Source organism: Amblyomma americanum, chromosome 4 (assembly GCF_052857255.1).
Source record: "Amblyomma americanum isolate KBUSLIRL-KWMA chromosome 4, ASM5285725v1, whole genome shotgun sequence".
Classification (NCBI taxonomy): domain Eukaryota; kingdom Metazoa; phylum Arthropoda; class Arachnida; order Ixodida; family Ixodidae; genus Amblyomma; species Amblyomma americanum.
The window spans coordinates 157,070,776-157,086,311 of NC_135500.1; positions in this window are offsets into that span (position 1 = coordinate 157,070,776).

Sequence of the window (15,536 nt, forward strand, 5' to 3'; positions counted from 1 at the left end):
GCTCAATGCCAGCAGTGCATAACACCCACAAACGCGGTACATCCGACACGCTTCCGCTCTAGGCACCGGGATCATGCCGCTCGCTTTGCCGGTAGTCTTGGCTAAAACCTTCCTATGTGTTTGTAACGTCCTCCATGTTCCAAATAAGCGATCTCTGCTCCCATGAAAAACAAGTATATCATCGGGCGCCACGAGCAACTTCGCTGTCACACTGGCAATGTCCACGGCGCTTTTCACCACTGCTCTGGACAGCTAAAAGGACATGAAGGCGATGTGCGAAAAAGTTAGCAGGTCGTTTTCTTGTTGATACCTGCGACTGCAAATGTGAGCAGTTGTGAAGTAATCGGTAGGTGTTCATGCCAGCTCGAAGTACAAAGAGTTGGATGATTGAAAAACAAATGTGTTACCATGGTTTCATTTTCCGTCGCCACGAAAAAGCCATTCATCACGTCGCGTCTTGTGCTGCGTTCTCTCCTATGCGATGTGGAGTTTGGCTAAATAGTGTTTCCAGTATATTAATATCTTGTTTGCCTTTTATAAATACCGCTATTCGCGTGCTATTTAAACCTTGTGTTCGCAAGAATTGACAGTTCAGCTTTTTCCTACAGAATTGTAGTCCTTAAAAATGTCCAATCGTGTTCTCGTAACATCACTCTTAGAAATTTATAACCCGACACTAAGCAAGCAACGTCATATAAGATCATGGCCCGTAGTGCCTTTCCTTAACAACCTTCGGCGACTTTTATAGAGCATGCTGAATGCCAACAACACGATAAAAATGCCTGCGGCGGTTCCGACAAGTGGCATTTCTCGTTTTTCCACTACGTCGAGAAAGAAATGTGAGAAGTAGCTTGCTTTTCAGGAAGGTAATTATTATTTTTGTAATGTGACTCTATTGGACATTCCTCCTCACCTGGCGCCGCGTTAAAGCGCTGGACACGGTGGACACTGTTGTGCTTGGCATTGCCTAGATATCATGACATCGGCGTTCACGGAGAAGAAACCTGTTTGTTGTCATTCGTCGTTGAGAAATTACGACCGCACATCACCAGCGCCCACAGTGAAGATACGGACTGCCTTGCACTGCCGTTTAGGACAATAATATTACTTGCCCCTTCTGGGCCAAACCTGAAAAGCCGATCCAGCAGGGGTGTGGAGCCGACATTGGAGACGCCGCCAAAGGGTTTAGGGGCGACATCACCGTCACATCGTCAGACGATAATATTTCTGCTCTTTGGCCGGCTGTACGCCATCCCTTCTCCGCTGCGCGGCTGACAGATCTCTGAGGGAAGCGCTTGCCCCGATGGCTTCCCTCGCTCCATGAGCGTGAGTACTTGTTCGTCACGACCTCTTAAGTCACTGCAGACTTATACCACAGTATTCGAAAAGCGGTTTAACATTTTTGAAAGATGGTAGTGTCTTGACCTCATAAGAAACGGTTGAGGACCGCTCAAAAGCAGCACGGACATCCATGTTAAGCGTTTCTCTGCTCACATTTCCACTCCTCACTGACCACAATGTGTGTTATCCATCAAGTTTTTAAGCATAAAATGCCATAAGCTACCGTTGTCAGCGCACCACGGAAGTACTTGGCGTCAGGATGGAGACGAACACAAAGCCGACCTTAAAAAAACATTGGCGGAGTATTCCTACAACCCGTGGCACCTACGTGCTGAGTCACCACCGTAGCAGCGTATGCGTTAACAACAGCGTCCTCGCAGCCCCGTGGCGGGCGCAGCTGGCGCACGGCGCGAAAGAGCCTGAGTTCTGTACGAAAAGGCGTCACAAGCAAGACGCTTGTACATTGTGTCTATTGCTTTGCGCAAGACGTTCAGGGGCGAAAAAATGCAATAGATCCCTGAGTGCCCGCTATAGTTAAATTCACGCTTGTTGTGTCAGAAGTAGTGTGGTAGCGCACCCATGCATGCACAGTACCGAGTTTCATATGTATTGAACGTTTTTTTGCCCTCAGTGGTTATGGTGATGATTCCAGGTACAGGAAAGGAGGGTCTAACCGAATTTATGTTGGCGATTTATCCACTTCTCGTCCAAGTCGAAACAGAAAGACTATATGGCTCACAACTATCCAAAATAGCCGGTGCTTTTTGAAAAGTTCATAATTTCATGATCACCTATAGGACCGCAACCGAGACGACTCTGTCAAGTGTCATATCTTTTTAGTCTGCCTAGTTATATTCGATGCTTGCCCCGGTGTCAGGCTCCTGCAAATCAAGCTACCCATCCACACCTACAGCGGGAATGCCGATGCGTCAATGTGCCTTGCTTGACGATCCCCTAGAACCTAACCCAGAAACATCAGCAGCCTTTTTTATGTGTATGGACACATCACAGTCGAACAAATACAGAGCGCTGTGTGGCCCAGGGCGTCCTTTCGGACTTTCGTTCATCCGAGAGTACGAATCGTAAAGCTTCATTTCAGCTTAGACTGGCGGTCGGCAGCATGAAATACACGAGGGCGGAGTTCATAAAAGACACGAGAGTGCAAAATGGCGAAACGGACGAGTAAGGAAACAGGACGAACGCTGCACTTTCAAAAGGATTTATTCAAGGAAGAGCGTTTATATAGCCTCTGCCCTTATCCATGCTCTTAATCGCAGTTGACAAACATTCACCTCTCACAGATATGCATCAAGAAACAGCATTTCACTGTGGCAAAGAACAGCTGACGTGTCACTAATGCAATTATCACCTCGCTTCTTGATATAGATGGCTTCCAAGAGCTCACGTTCAGTCCTATCTCGGCTTTTCAATAGCACTTTGCAATCCGATAGTCGAGGCTTGCAGGCTATACGCTTCTCATTCGAGCAGGCTTGGCATTGGTCTGGAAGGTGGGTACCTTTCTTGTTTAATGAATTCTTGAGTTCATGCAGGCGCAGTGCTTAGCGTCCGCACTAAGGAAGTCCTACCACCATGCCATGCACGCCAGCTTTGCATCTCAGGTGTCCAGGCTGCAGAAAGCAGGCTTCCCGTCTTCCCTGGTACTCTCCGTGACACAGTCCTTGCTGAAAAAGCTCTAGGGCAGCAAGGAAAACAAACGGCCTCAAGAAAAAAAACTAGTAAGGCGGGAAGTTGTACCTTACGTACACCACACCTCTCATAACCTCAAGAAGGTGGTCAAAAGGTACGGCGTCGACGTGGTGTTTTCAGCGCCGCGAAATATCCCCGGAATGTGTTCACGCATTAAGGGAAAAAAGTGCAAAAGGGCGCCATCAGACACCAAACGCCACATCTTGGCTGCAAGAAAGGAGTAGTATACGAGTTCCTGCTTACATGTGGCAAGGTGTACGTTGGACAAACCGGACGGTGTCTTAACGAGCGCCTGTGTAAACACAAGGATTCATTAAACAAGAAAGTTACCCACCTCCCGGATCACTGCCAGGCCGGCTGGAAAGAGAAGCGTATAGCCTGCAAGCCTCGACTATCTCATTGCAAAGTGACATTGAAAAGCAGAGATAGTGCGGAACGTGAGCTCGTGGAAGCCTTCTATATGAAGAAACGAGGTGATAATTGCATTAGTGACACGTCAGTTGTTCTTCGCCACAGTTAAAGGTTGTTTCTTGATGCATATCTCTGACAGATGAATGTTTGCCAACTGCGATTAAGAGCATGGATAAGGGCAGATGCTATATAAATGCTCTTCCTTGAATAAATCCTGTTGAAAGTGCAGTGCTCGTCCTGTTCCCTTACTCGTACGTGTTGCCATTTTGTGCTCTCATATGTTTCACGAATATGCACCAACAAGCCTAGCTGCAAGTACTTCTTGACCGAGTTCATCATCATCATCATCATCATCAGCCTTACTACACCCACTGCAGGGCAAAGGCCTCTCCCATGTCTCTCCAATTAACCCTATCCTTTGCCAGCTGCATCCACCCTTTGCCTCCAAACTTCTTAATCTCATCCGCCCACCTAACCTTCTGCCGCCCCCTGCTACGCTTACTTTCTCTTGGAACCCACTCCGTTACCCTTAAAGACCAGCGGTTATCCTGCCTTCGCATTACATGCCCTGCCCAAGCCCATTTCTTTCTCTTGATTTCGACTAGGATGTCATTAACCCGTGTTTGTTCCCTCACCCACTCTGCCCGCTTCCGATCTCTTAACGTTACACCTATCATTTTTCTTTCCATGGCTCGCTGTGTTGTCCTTAACTTAAGCTGAACTATTTTCGTTAGCCTCCACGTTTCTGCCCCGTAGGTGAGTACAGGTAAGATCATGCTGTTGTACACTTTCCTCTTGAGGGAAATTGGTAAACTGCCACTCATGATCTGCGAGAATTTGCCATATGCGCTCCACCCCATTCTTATCCTTCTAGTTATCTCCCTCTCATGATCAGGATCAGCTGTCACTACCTGCCCTAAGTAGACGTATTCCGGCACAATTTCTAGGCTCTCGCTGCCAATTGTGAACTGTTGTTCCCTTGCTAGGCTGTTGAACATTATCTTTCGTAAAGGATATTCCACAATAGATCATATTCACGCTATCAATCAGGTGATAGAGAAATGCGCAGAATATAACCAACCTCTATATATAGCTTTCATTGATTACGAGAAAGCATTCGACTCAGTGGAAACCTCAGCAGTCATACAGGCATTGCGTAATCAGGGGGTAGAAGAGCCTTATGTCAAAATACTGGAAGATATATATAGCAACTGCACAGCTACTATAGTCCTCCATAAAGTCAGCAATAAAATTCCAATAAGAAAGGGCGTCAGGCAAGGAGACACGATCTCGCCAATGCTGTTCACCGCATGTTTGCAGGAGGTATTTCGAGGCCTGAATTGGGAACAGTTGGGAATGAGAATAAATGGAGAATACCTAAATAATCTGCGATTTGCTGATGACATTGCCTTGCTGAGTCACTCAGGAGGTGAACTGCAAATCATGATCAGCGAGTTAGACAGGCAGAGCAGATAGATGGGTCTAAAAATTAACATGCAGAAAACCAAGACCGAGTTCATACTGGCGCTAAAGTACAATCAGTAACTTCTGCAAGACCTCTCACGTTCATCGAACTCTACCACGAATTTTACAGTGAAAGCTATTATACGGAGCCCTCCTTCGCGAATTCAAAGCATAAGCAGTCAACAACTGCTCACATGAGGTCGCGCGACATTACGCGATCAGCGGTGCGCGCATTACCGTATGCTCGGTGCAACCATTGTGACCGCCCAGGTTGCCGCAAAGTCAAGTTTCTGAACTTCGTTATTAGAGTTAGCCATTAGTAAAAGCTCAGCGAACGCAGAGTTCCACTTGGATTACTTATCACTAGGATCTGCATGCACGCACTGTTTGGTGTGACTAAGAGACACGATGAGGCGGAAAACGCAATGCACAGCCATAGAGCTTAAATTATGCATATTTTTTTCTCTGAACACCATGTGTTTAGTGCATAACGTTATAAATAAATACTATGGTGCTTGAATTATTACTCAAGACAGATATTTTAGGCAGGAAAATTCATATTACAACTTTAAGTTTCAGCATAATAACGTGTGCGGCTCAAGCACTCCTTCATTAACAGCCCCGTGCACAACGCATTTATACGCAACATGGTTAAAACTCTAGATTGTAACGAATATTTCCCACAATGATAATTTTCAAAGTAGAGTCGCCTACGTTCTGCGCCCTGATAGCGTGTAGATGTTGTACAAGCGCGCAACCTCTTTAAAGGTTTATTAACAAATGGGCGCCAAGCGGTCGCGGTCTCTGGTATCGTTCTCACGGCTGCTCTGCACTGGAAATGAGGAGAGAGGGAGAAAGAGGGCCATGATCGGAGACGATGGCGACGGAACTGAATTAGGAGACATATACTAGAATATCACCAATATGTAACTTTTACGGACGGCTGCACTGTGTCGAGACCGCTGTTTAAAAGCCGAAGTAACACGTAAATGATAGGGAGATCTCAAGCCACACAGCTGAGTCCCCAGCATCTGTGTGTCCAGAAATTAATCGAGTGATTGTTGTTTTCAGACAGCTGGGTAATTACGGAGACAAAATTTCTATTGGAGTGGGTTTACACCGAAGATCGTGAATGATATAACAAGATGGATGACTCAAAGAGGAGATTCGTCTAATTTTTTTTGTGTCGTGAGATCACTGGCGATTGCTAAGCTGATCGGAGTTTCGCAGCGCGCATACGTTGTCATGCAGTAATTTCTTTTTTGCTTTGAAAAGTTTCACATGTAACGACATTACATCTAACCATGCGCTAGACGGTGTCACTTGTAATGAACGCACACGTGGTCTCACGTATCAACTAATGAACAGAACTCGAAAAGAGTAGGGTTGAGGAAAAAAAGTAGCAGGACATCACCCTCTGGAACCTTGGGCTTAAGCTTGGTTCAAGGGAGTGGGAGTAGCTCTGCAGTACGCTTCTAGCCGCGAAGAAATCTCTTCGCCAGTTTGTCACGTCGCCTCGTTAGCGGCCGTTGGTCAAGGGGCGCGAGCCGAGGGACATGTGTGCTGCTCGTGTATTTTGGGACTCCCGTCTAGGGTAGGGAGACATATGATGAGACTTTGGGAAGGGATTGGGGTTTCGTAACACCTTTATACAGCGGCTTTCTCATTGGTCTTGGGAGTTGGTCGGAGACGTTGCACCATACGCGTATGCCTCCGGGAATCCTGCAGTTCCTGACCTTTCGAAGCTTTCAGAAGGTGCATCATTAGGCCAAGCGCTGACAGGCAGTTTCACTCGGCTAGAACTTAGATGGTGGTTCTCACGTGGCAGCACGAAATCAGGCCTTCTTGAAAAGCATCACTGTTTTGTAGAGCGAGTTTTTTGACTACCTGCACGTGCTATGTTATGTTGCACGTGCTATGTTGCTCAGTAGCTAAAAGCCGCTACAAAATGAAGATAAACATTGATTTTATTCATAAAAAATGCAAGAGGAATAAGGAGGGGTACTAGCCACAGCCGCTAAGCTCTTAGGCTTGTGGTGCTTCAGTACAAAAGACGCGTTTTTTTGGAATAGCTATTAGTTTAAATATGGCCCGTAAGGCGTTACCTTTAATAACTGCATTTCATGGTTACGACTTGCACTCGTACCTCAAGGCATGTATTCTCCTATTCCTCTTGGCATTGTATGCAGGTAATGACAATTTATCTACGGTTTTCCTCGTATGCGAAAGATCACATTCTTCTGTGACGCCAGACTCGGAAGCGTGCTTGATAGGGCCCTTTTTATGTAACTTATGCGTGCTGCGGTTGAATGAACAAATGTGAGGGTGTGCCGCAATGCCTAGTTTCAGTAGTTAACTTCGGAGATACTCGAGACGGAACGTGGTATACGTAAGCACGTGTAACGTAAACGCCCCAATGAAGAATCGTGGAGGCAGATGGAATAGTTTCGTTTCGTTCACTAAAGAGTTTCTAAAATATTAAAAGCACAAGCTTCCTACGAAATGTAGTTCAAACATTATTTACGAGGAAATTTTACAGTTTTTGGCGGCACTCAGTGCAGCAGTCACAAAGATTCTTGATTCTGTTTACTTTTTGATAGCTGCCACATTTGATAGCTACCACTATATGATATGATTATAAATATAAAGCCCAGATATTTAAAATGACCATGTGCGTGAAACCCGATAAGAGTTGCACGTAATGTGAGAGAAGTTTGTCAGATTGGTTGCGCATGACAACCATAAAATGGGGTGTACCACATCTGGGGCAGGTGACGCCATTTTTATTGTATCGGCTCGTTTTTCCATTTTTCCTCTTTGATGCCTCGGACCTAATGTCGATTCAGAAATAAATAATACTGGTTTTCCCTACGGTGTAGGAGGATTGAGATTCTCCAATTCATTTCTATGTCCTAAAATGAAGAATTAAGAAGTTATCAAGGTGCTGCTTGGTGAACTAATCGTCTTTTAATCAGCAACAACCATCGAATTAATGACCCCCATTCTGTAAAATTTAACTGCGCAGACCACAATCCTGTATATTTTGTGCTTTTTTTAAGAAAACATTTTACAATACAGAGAAAATCACAAGGCATACGCTTATATTTCTTTTTTTATAGGCAACCGGGAAAGGCAACGAATTCCTGACAAAAGAATTTTACAAGAGCATGACAGCTATTGTGGAAGGAATGAGCAACTGCTAAAATTTCATTTAATCGCGTGGTTCAAAAGAAAAGCTCCTGAACATAATAAATGACTTAACACATTTGAGTGTTACTCATCAGCAAAAGCAGACACAGATAATTTTATTCACTGTATTTCGTTTTGATTTTTGAGCTGCATGCAGGTCTCTGCAAATTATCCTCACTAGATCTTTGCTCTTATGCGCTTCCTAGAAGGCAAGTTACGCCTTTAGTTCGGTTTGTACGGGCTGCTTGCTAGCCATGAAGCAGTTGGACGCGAGCAATATATAATCCATTTGGTCGTTTTCAGTGGGTTTATCAATTTGTGCTGTGCAGCCCACTTAATTCAGGCTCATCAGAAACGCTGAATCAATGCAGGACTTCGAAACTACATGCATGATGGCTTTTCTGTTTAGTAAGAAGCGAATTATATTTCCTGACAAATTATTTGACTGATTTTTTCATTCGTCTAACTTCGTAGCATCCACGCTCCCGAAACGAAACCAGACTGTTGCCTATATATATGCTTGAACTGATCATGTTTCAATTTTGAATTGTACATTGCTTGAAATATTTTCTTTGAAAAGCACCACCTTGTGGGATGTCTGTAGGATAAGCCGACACCTCGAGTTTAGTGTAGCAAATGTATTGTTTGAGTATGAACCTTAATCTGAAATCTTGGATGAACTTCAACACAGTATACCACAATACTCATGTGCTTTGATTGCGAGAGAACGGGGTAGAACAGTTGGTGAAATGACTCCCACAGCAGACCGAGGCTGCACTTGCTCGGAAGCAGACAGTTTGGAAGATGGATTCAAACGCTAGCAGTAAACGGTTTAAAAATGAGACCAGTAGAGTCTAAAAAACACACCTTAACTGCAGATGGAACTTGTCAAAAACAATGCGAGCAAAACTTCGAAATGAACTAGCCCGAAAAAGGCTCCAAGGTTCAGCTGGCAGCCCAAAATGCAAGCAAATCGGGCATAATACATGGCATTATAAATGCGCAGAACGTTTAAACATAAAATATCTGCTGAGTTTGTCTTGTTTGTCTTGGAGTACGTCTTGTTTGTGGAGGAGTTCTTACCGTTCGCCTCTAGGAGTGCTGATTGAGCGTAGTCCCCACAAGAGACACTTCTACGCTGAGTAAGGAATCGGGACTCTAATCGCGCACTTCGCAAAGAAAACACGCGCGGCCACATCGGGCATACGCGTTGAGCTTGCGTACACGGCGACAGGGCGGGTAACCAATGCATATGCGCAGACCGCTACGAATTCATCGGCGCCTTGCGCGTGCGAGCAATTTGCAAAGTACGGCGTCAACACGCTACGGGCATTTTAAGGGTTACGTTGACGAAACAGTAAAGCAGAGCTCTCCCGCGTAAACCAAAACAGCTGTTGCCGCTGCATTCCTCGAACCGACATCTCGGTGCAAACGGCAGCAGTCTGCTAATTTGCATACCTTTACCCGTAATCCTTTGTACAAGAGACACCGATCCGTCTTTTTTTAAAGCTGTTAATTCTGATACAAGCGGTGTACGTAGTTGCCATAACAACGAAAACTGTTCTTTAGCTTTGTATCAACAGCAGAATTTAGCTATTTTCAATTTTTTCCGCAGAGGAAGGGAAAATCTGGTAATCTAATCATCCTTATCATCAATAAGTGAGGAGGAAAGTTTGTTTTACCCAGCGTTCATCTTCAATTTATTGTGACTAGTTAGTGCCGCGGTGCCCACATCTACTTCAGGGACGTGCCGGAATGGTTAACTTAATGTTGCCTGGTGGTGCCGTGGTGCCGTTTACAGCACAGGCAACACAGGGAGGGGTAGAGGCGCAAGATTACTGAGTACGCCCAAATAATGTGTCCTTATCCGCTGCGTATAGTCTCGCAAATTTATGGCGTCGGCTCAACCATTTCTAAGAGATGAAACAGCCAATGAATGATTTATTTGGGACCTCTAGACTCTCATCGCTAGTTATACACAAGATTTTTTTGTTCCTTTATGGATCATTGCTGAAGGCCTGTGACCTGTAAATACTCATTCGGCATGCGAATCTCGAATACTACTTGAAATAAGCGTCTACGTCTCTACGAATACTAACATGTGAATTTTACGTTCAGTTTCACTTTCGCTACAGGTGCTGTTTGCGGCATCATTTAAACAGCATTACTATCAGATCTTAAACTTTTAGTAAGGAGATGCTAAAGCCGGGGGTTACAAGTTTATTACAAACCACATCTGCATCAAATCAGCTCGTTCAGTTAAGAAAATTGTGTAAAGTGAAACCATATTGATGACAGTCCCGAAAAAAAAACTTCCTTTTTATTTAAAGGTTTGGACATACGACGCGGCATTAAATTGTACTATCATAGGGTGGCTGCCGCACAGGTCTAACTAGTCTATAGTTTGCTAGAGGCTATTGCAAAATAATTATTCTTGACATATCTGAGCCCCGAAACTGCGCTGACGAGAAAATACACAAACCTAGAACGGAAACCTCTGTATTTTTCTACGAAAGGTTTCCACCGATTGAAAGACCGTCGAAAGTGCTCATTATTTGTCCTGAAGCTCAGTTTTCTTGGAAAACACGATGCAAGGCGGTTACATCTATCTTCTTTGTTACGTTTGGTAAAAAATATACAGGTAGAGAGATATCAAGGGGCAAAGAAAACTGAACTCCTTCTGAACTTCAGTCAATTGCTTTTTTGCAAATCTTTAACACAACACAGAAAAATTTTCATGCAGAGCAAGGGGTGTTTGTGACACGTATTTTGCTTTCGAATCTGTGGTGTTTCTTGCGAGCAAAAAACGTGCGTGCTGTATCTTCACTTGCTTGGAAGTTTCAAGGCTTATCAGGGTTTTCTACAATTTTCGCTCCTCTTTTTGCTTTTGTTACGCTCGGTCACTATTACTTTTCATTCCAACGAGGGGGGGGGGGGGTGTCGCCAATGTTCTGCACTGCGCCAATCTAGCGGATAAAACTACATTTTATTTCCAGGTTCGAAAGCTTATATCAATCCTGAAGAAGAGAATTTTTTTTTCAAATTTGATTCATTCTAAAGGTTTAAGTAAGATCTAACAGGAGCATGTGAGCACCCTCTGAGTAATAACAGAATATATTCCTGAGTTTAATCAGCAACAACGAGTACTCCGCAAACAAAGTAAAATACGTAAGGATGCATTAATGCCGCCTTTGCACCATCGGGATTGCACCGATTGGCCGCCATTCTGAAACATGTAAATTTGTCTTTCCTCGTGCTCGAGCGCTTATGGTTCTTGATCCGTGAAGACTCCGGACTGAAACATCCTGTTGACTTATCCTGCGGCGCTACATTCTTCATGATGATTGAAAGCATGATTAAGAATCGCGAGAACTTGAAAGTGAATTATGAAGTTTAATCTCATTGTTGAGTTATTCTCCTATTTATCCAGGTAGCATCGAAAGTGCTCATTGTTTGTTCTGCAGTTCGGTTTCCTTCAAAAACAGGATTCAAGGCGGTTACATCTATCTCCTTTGTTACGTTTTGTAAAAAATATGAAGGTAACGCATGACGACAGATATTTTAGGAACTTTGCCACCGTGCCGAAATAACGTTGTACAGTACACCCCATATGGACCCAAAACTAGACGTTAAGACTGGAAAAACACCGGCCGAAAACTGTTCCTCTGCCGAACTCTAGGAACCTTTCAGGACTATGAGCACGAAAAAAAATCTGTTTTATGCAGTTTTCCCAACCTGTGCCGTAGTGGCATTTAGAAACCAGGATGCGATCAAATACCCTTGTCGAGATATTCAAGGCAAAATAGGAGAGGGAAGATACAACCATCGCGTTTCATTTCACTGTGAGCGGTGTTACAACACTGCTGGCGACACGACGTTTGTCCATCCGATGAGCCCACAAAAAAGATGCCCTGCTGTGAAAGTCCCTGCGGAGATTTTACCACCCTTGGCTCGAGAGGGGGGGGGGGGGGTGGCTTTCCCTTTGAGTGGTTCCCAGCAAGAAGGGTGCCTGGGACCGCGACCGACGATGAACAGACGACACGGCAAGAGGGGAACGGTGCCTTAAAGTAATTAGCGGTGTCCGACAGGAGCTGGCCCGAATCGGAGTGAGCTTGCCGCAGTTGTGGCCCGCGGCTCCGCACGTATAACCTGTGTGCCGCTTGTAATACTGTTGCACCTCGGGGCAGTATAGCAGCGGTCTTGCGATTCTTCCCCGCCAGTTCCCACGGGTGTACTCTGCAACGAGTGCCCCCGTTTGCTACGGGCTGTGCAACTTTTCTCATCTTAGAGAAATGTGCCACGTGTTGTATGGGCCACTGCCGTATGTTGGGGCGGATCCCTAGGGGATTTAAGGAGCCTGCCGAGTGAGAACGGACGCTCTGGGCTCTAGCGACAAGGCTCACCCAGTCACTCGACGCATGAACTCTTGAATTTTTACTGTTTTCTTTTCTTCATATTGTAAGTAAGTTTCTTCAAAATGCCAGAAAACCCCGCGTGTTTTCGTTTTCCCAAACTTCAAGTTCTATTTTTACACAACCCGAAGGCGCGGGCACGCTACCCAACGGAGCCCGGTCTCGAGTTAACCCCTGTGTCCAGGACATCAGGAGGTTTCACTTAGAAATGGATAGTAATTTTTATTGGCCGAAAATCATCGCCTTGAGAAGCCGCTGAAATTCCAGCTTGTGATATACCTCGACGCAGGGAGCAGCGGAGAGGCGCCTTGACGCACCGATACGTTGCTTACTGACGCGAACCGAATGCACAGGCCCAATGCACCGACCGGTATGGAGTGATTGTCCATGAAAGCATTGTCCGAGTAGCAGAAACCTGATCTTAGAACGCTGCGCGTGACCCAGATAAACAGGCAGGAGCCTCTATATCTGCAAACAGAGTTCGCGCTGAGCCGATCTGATACCGCATTGTTCGCGTGCAGTGTTTAGCCCGAGCCCAAAAAAGCAGGGTTTCTGCGCCATCGCGAGAGGCGAAATTGTTCGCTTGGAGGAAGTCGCCAAGAGGAGATGCATACATGTGGCGATTCAAGGTTTCAGATTCGGCGCCGCAGTTTGCTTCGCAGGAGGCTAATGGTGGGGAGGAATAACAAACATCGCGCCATGAGCGACTTCCGGATCAATCTGCGCGGATGTGCCCGCCACAGGCACTGTCAGCTCCTGCCAGAGCAGAAGCAACGACGCTCTCCTCCCGCCAGCTGTCCTCCTATTGCCCGCAGTAGGTTCGCATCGCCCCTTAAGAGGCCGATCAGCAATGCGCAGGAGATTTCTCCACAGATCCACGAAATCTTAACACCTGTGCCTGAATACGACGCTTTGTGCTTGCTCATCTGTATTTTCCCCATCACCTGCCGGCCCCGAAGAATGACGCTGGTCGATGAGACACGCTGCTTTGTGGTAAGGGTTTTACAAGCGAGGTATGGATTCCAACGGGGGCCTCGTCGGGATCTCAGAGATCGTGTTCGCGACGCGGAGAAAGGATGAGAGATGCGCGAAGACTCCGAAGTGCGGACTGGCTGAGGTGAGTATGTAAATCAGTTAAGCGTATCATGGAACCATCTAGCGCTCACATTTGCCGCACCGGGGGATGATCGGCGTTTTATATTTTCACTGATGCATGAACAACTGCAAATGGTTATGTTTTATGAAATTATCTCTAGTCTTTTCTTATGGGTTTTATTTTATCCACAAATGTGCCCAAGTGCGCTCAATTGTTAACCTACCCCTGCTCTGCACCTATGTGGATGCCTAAACTAGAAAAAATTGCCAATGGCCCCTATTCAACATGTTCTTTATTACCTGGGCGTTATTGGGAGCTCACCTCATCAATACGAATCAACGCTTACCTGGTTACCTCAAAAGGACATTTTCAATGTCTATATTACCCTCAAAGTGTACATAAATATCTTTTAAAGCACGTCCTGATTTGATGCGTTTAAATTGATGAAAAATATACGCTTTGCGTTAAATGCACTGCGTATATTTTTCGTCACTTTTCAGCAATCAGTGCTCAGCTGTCACTGCCGTGTATCCGTTAAAAGTTTCACTTGGCTCTTGATTTTTATGATATTATTTTAAGAAAGAAAACTCTCTAAATCTTCAAATGTTAATCACACGGTGGAGTCTTGCGAAAGTCAAAAAACAATACTTTTATTTCTAATTCATGTCAACTTAGCATGCCATGTTAGCCTCTCTTTCTGCTTGCAATCTATACCGTTTTAGGTGACCGTTTTGCAGGCTGTGCCTACTAGATAAAGTGTCTCTGTTCCATTTTTCTTTAGGATTTGTCGCAGTGTTTTAGCAAGTTAATGAATACAAAGCACAGTGCATATGTGCACGATATCACGTGAGTAGCCAGACAGATGCACGCCCCAAAATGGCACTTCTGCCTTGGAACTATTAGGAAGCGGTGAGTTTAGGAAATTCATTGGCTCAAGGAGCCACTGCGATCACGAGACAACAGTACTTGGAGTTACTGGAAGAGGACGATTCATCTCTGCGAATATAACAAGGTGACGATGATGCTAGCGACAACGATTTTTAATACCTTACTGAGATTGATTTCTTGCGGTGCTTGTTTTTTTTACGTCGTAAATGTATGAGAATTATGCACAAAAAAAAAAGAGAATACGGTGGAAGCTGTAAGCGACTCCTTTTAATGTTCATATTGCGAGATAATGTCCTCCGATACCTGAGGAAAGAAAGTACCGGGATTGTGAGCTTCTTCTGAGGGATTAAGATGTGTTTTGTTTGTTTGTTTGTTTTCGTGATGCTTCTGATCACTGAAAATTGTGCTCCAGCCGTCACTGGAACATCTACTCAAGGCCCTCCCATTCGTTTGGTGCCTCCTGATGCTCGACAGTGCTTCCAGAGCCATGCGTCGTGTAGGCCGACGCCTTGTTCTGAAGTCATCTCTCGTTTACTTTTTCTTGATTAGCTCTTTCTGTGTGAGGAAAGCAGGGAGGTCCGCCCAGAGACCATTCCAGTGTTTGTGTTCCTGTCGTCAGAGATGCAGTCTGCACGCCGGAGTGACTCGTTCACTGTTTTCGTCCCTGCTCGGTCGAGCAGCGCAGGAGATGTCGGAAGTTGGGCCCGCCATGCTAGACACGGAAAACGATGTTCTGCTAACGACGCTTTCTTCTTATTCCTAAGCGTAGTGTGACGAAGAAAGTTGTGCTGAATGTGCTGACTATGACCAAGCAATTGTAACTTTTTCTGCAATGAATGCTTTTTGTTCACAGGCTCGTCAGATCGCGGATGAACATCTGGGCTAAGTGGGCAGGATTTCTTGATCCCTTCGGATTCTCGCTCCAGACATGAAACTGGGTTACTACTTTTAAAAAAGGGAGCCAAGAGCACAGGCATTCACAGTAACGCGTACTGGCAAGTCATTCACTACCGCATAGGGACAATTTT